The sequence below is a fragment of the Bidens hawaiensis genome, unplaced genomic scaffold (genome assembly GCF_021521415.1).
Source record: "Bidens hawaiensis isolate Kalapana, Puna unplaced genomic scaffold, B.hawaiensis_p1.1 tig00031094_1, whole genome shotgun sequence".
Classification (NCBI taxonomy): Eukaryota; Viridiplantae; Streptophyta; class Magnoliopsida; order Asterales; family Asteraceae; genus Bidens; species Bidens hawaiensis.
Window position 1 is genome coordinate 224,362 of NW_027495205.1, and position 4,347 is coordinate 228,708.

Below are 4,347 nucleotides of genomic sequence, written 5' to 3' on the forward strand. Positions count from 1 at the left end.
CTATTAAACTAGTGTTGTACTCACTCAACATGTGTTGTTGAAAAAATTCTATTTTATACGCATATGCAGGTTATCGTAGAAATTTAATGCTGGTTGGTGAAGACTTAGTGAAGAATTTAAGTTAATAAATAATTAATCAAGATCATTTGTGATATAAGTTGTATTGTTGTATGATTATGGATTATGTATTTGTTTGTATTTGATTTATTTGAAAACTTAATTTAATTAATAGATATTGTTATTTAAAAAATGTTGCATGATAGTAACCTTTGAAAAGCTATGAACAATCAGTTCACGCCCTGGCATTTCCGTCGTAGGTTGGGGTGTGACAGATTGGTGTCAGAGTCGAAGGTTTAAGATAGGTCGTTAGTGGTGCCCTAGTAACATGCTTAGGAGCCCAATGCGTGCTTATTTGTTTACCTGATGTTATCTATTTGATTGTTTACAGCTTACGTAATTGCTTGTTAGATTTAAGTACTTATCTAACTATTTATATAATGATTATTCTTATTATTATATTGTTATGCACACACATACACAACTCCGAGGCTATGCCTCAACCTTCAAGGAAAATGTTTCTTAAATATTTTAAATCAAAGTAGATTGCATTTTATTTTTGGGAAATTCCTTAAGAATTCTCTACTTCTGTTTTTGCTCCTTCATCTTAAGACTAGGTAGCATCACAAGTTCCTCTCGGCCAAAGAGGAACACAACTGTCATACGACCGACATCTTTAGTTGTTATTAGACCGAATTCACGGTGGTTCGTGGCTATACTCGGTTTTTCTGATTATTGTGTTTTGTTATTTAAATGGATAGTTGGGTTGTAACATCCCGTTTTTCGAGTTTCGGTTAATAAATGAAATACGAGTTATTATGAGTCGGGCTAATGTTGGGTAAAATGGATATGGATTATGGACTTGGTTCATGAAGGAAAGAAGGAAAAGACCATGGGCTTAAGCCCATGATCCATAATTATATAATCCTTAATTACCCATTTTTCATTCATTTACATATATTCCATACACCACCAAAACACACACTTAGCTCTCTCTCATCTTGCTCTAGCCGAAAACACCAAGGAAAACCGATCCCGATCCAAGGTAACGATAGTATGATATTTTATGAGCTGAAACCCATTAGATCTAGTTGCGAAACGACGAGCCGACACCTTAAACTGTTAAAGTCACGAGATCCGGATAAAATCGGGTATAAACCGGTCAAAATATGAGCTTAGGGGTCACCCTAGCTCAGATCTGGATCGAGAAGGACAAAAAACGGTGAAAAACGGTGTAAAATGGAGTAAACCGCGTTTTTCCGGCCACCACCCGGTTTTCCGGCACGGCGGCGCCGAAAAGGAGGCACAGGTATTTAAGGATGTCAAAGAATGTTTCGGACATTCTCTGACAAAGCCTAACCCTAATTTGTTACGGGAGAATAATGAATGAGCTTCAATTTGTTATGTGGTTCGTTACGGAAGAACCCTCGTTCGTTAGGCTAGTTCGTTAAGGAAGAATAACGAACTAGTTGAGCAATTCGCTATGATTGCCAGTTCGCTATGAAAGACCACTTCGCTATAAAGTTAAATTCGTTAAGATGGTCCATAAGTGGTGATTCGTTATGATATAACGAATTAGAACTCCATTCGTTATAGAATTCTAATTCGTTAAAGAACTGAATAACGAATCAGATAACTGGATAACGAACTAAGTTTACAAGAATGGCAGAAATGGTCCCTAGACTTAGAAAAAGTATGATATAATTACAAAGAAGCCCTTGAACTTTTAAGTTAGTTAATTAATTATTCAAAATTCTAATGGAAAATGTGTTAAGACAGTTAATGGAAATAAAATTTTTCCAAGCTGACCTGGCAGCTCGACCCCAGCCAGGGGCTCTGCCCCTTGGACCTTGCTAGGGGTTGCCGCCCCTAGACCCCGCTGCCCCCGGACCCCCGTTCGTTGACGGTTATAACTAGACTAGAAACGTGATGTGAGTAGTGATAGTTAATTGACATGTGTAATTGTTATACAGTTAGTCAAGCACAGCTAAGGAGAGGAATAACAGTTAACGGTGAACGTAATCGCGTTCAGGTGAGTTTCTAGCCCCACTTCCTTGTTATGTTTTCAGGTTTGTGTGCATACTCGATGTGATAGTTAATACACTCATCTTAAGTGATAAGTGTATGCTTAGTATGGTGTATGAATGATGATTGCTTGACGGTGCGTGAAGGATCTTCGAATATTGCATGTACCATCAGGTGGTAGTTAAAGTTATGATTTATATATATGATGTATGTATGAATATATATGATGTATAAATGAATAAGTACGAAGTAAGTATGATATGTTGATGGTACGTGAACGCTCTTCCGAAATTGCACGTGTTGTCAAGGAAAATATGTAAAAGACAGGTATGTTACAGTAGCATGAATTAAAGGGGACCAGACCCCAATAATATCTGTGAGAATAGGGACCAGAACCTAATAATATCTATGAGGATAGGGACCAGACCCTTATAATATCTGTGATGGTAGGGACCAGACCCTAATAATATCTGTGATGTTAGGGACGAGACCCTTATAAAATCTGTGAGGTTATAGGGCGGAAGGCTCTTCATATAGTATGGATAGTTATGCAAGTAAAATAAAGTATGAATAATGTACACACCTTCGAGCATGTGTGCAAGTTTGTGAACAGATTGTATGTCGTATGATTAACTAGAACTCACTCAACGTAGCTGACTTTTAGTATGCACGCAGGTGAGTAGATTGAGGCAACTTGCATAAGGGAAGCACATGGCATGAACTTGAAGAGGCTGGCATCTCAAGAAATGTTATGTTATTTTAAAAACAATGTTTTATGTTTAAATGATTGGAATGCTCCTTAAGACAAGAATGGATGGTTATGTAATATAATGGTTTGAATGTTTTTAATATTCCGCGAATGTTTTTATTAACTCTGATATTTAGAACTGTGTTTATGAGTAAACCCAACGTCCAATGTAAGGCACCGGAGACGGGGCCTTACATGGGTGGAAAATCCATGGAACCCATGGGCACTCCTACTATCTATTTCTCACTTTGTTTTATGTTTTTGTTGGATTCATCATACGTAGTGATTCACGAGATACTCCGACTACCCATATTTATTTAGATAGTTCGTTATTTAGATTGGTCGGTTAAAACGCCGTGCAACGATCATTGGGCCGACAAACTTTGTTGCATTGTTAATTCGTTAATTAGTTGGGACAATCAAATTTTCATGTAACGCTCATGGGCTATCCAACTCAGTTGTTATTCGTTAGTTCGTTGGGCCATTCAAATTTCCATGGAAGCTCATGTGAGGCCAACATCCACAAATTATAATTCATTAGTTAATTGTAAACTTAACAAAATAACAATCTAAATTTTAAACTGACTTAACTCCTCGTGTAGTCATCACACATTAATCCTATTGACTACATCAACTAATAACTATTTACGCAATGTACCCCCCCTCATTTTATAATCTTTTACTTTTAATCCTTATGACGCAAATCCCCTTACTTCATAAGGCAACGTTAATATAAGCTATCTACATAATTAAACATTTTATTACTCTATTGTTTTCCTCAACTCATCCTTCATCTTATAAATCTTTATTTTTGGTCCTCATAAAATGTCTCATCTAAGAAATCACTGTCGTTCTCGACATCATTGTCTTGTTCTCATGACCAACGCGTGTATATCCAATGAGTTAACTACTGCAACCTCTAAAATATAAACTCAAATTCAAAACATTAATACAACTAATTCAAACTTGTTCATTAACTTCCTTGATTGAAATTTTAATTCATTTACTCCTACTCATCCTCGCGACAACAACAAGCGCAAGTCTAATTATAAAAAAACTATGTTTTTAATCAAATCAATTATCATCCTCGACAAAATTAAAGTATCTGGAGCAAGAAACTCTCCATCGGTGTTCACTCATATTGCCCACTAGTAACCTTCATCATTCGACTCAATCCTCATGTCGTTTTTGCACCCAATGTAATCGCTTCGATCATCCTTGCATATACTTGCCCTACACCGCCTACCCCTCATGCTCAACAGGATGCCCCTACTACCCGTGCTTGCAACCATTCATGAGACCCTAATCTTCCTCGCGATATGTGCCCTCAAATTATCCAAACTACTCAAGTTCAAACTATGTTTACACCCTACTACACTACCCAAAAAGTCCAAACATGTCAATCTCGCGTCCTTCAGGCTCCTCTCGTGAAGCAAGATCATTCATACTTAACCCAAACTTAACAGATTCCGCACCCGCAAGCTCAATTTTACCAAGCCTACGCTAACAAATCGACC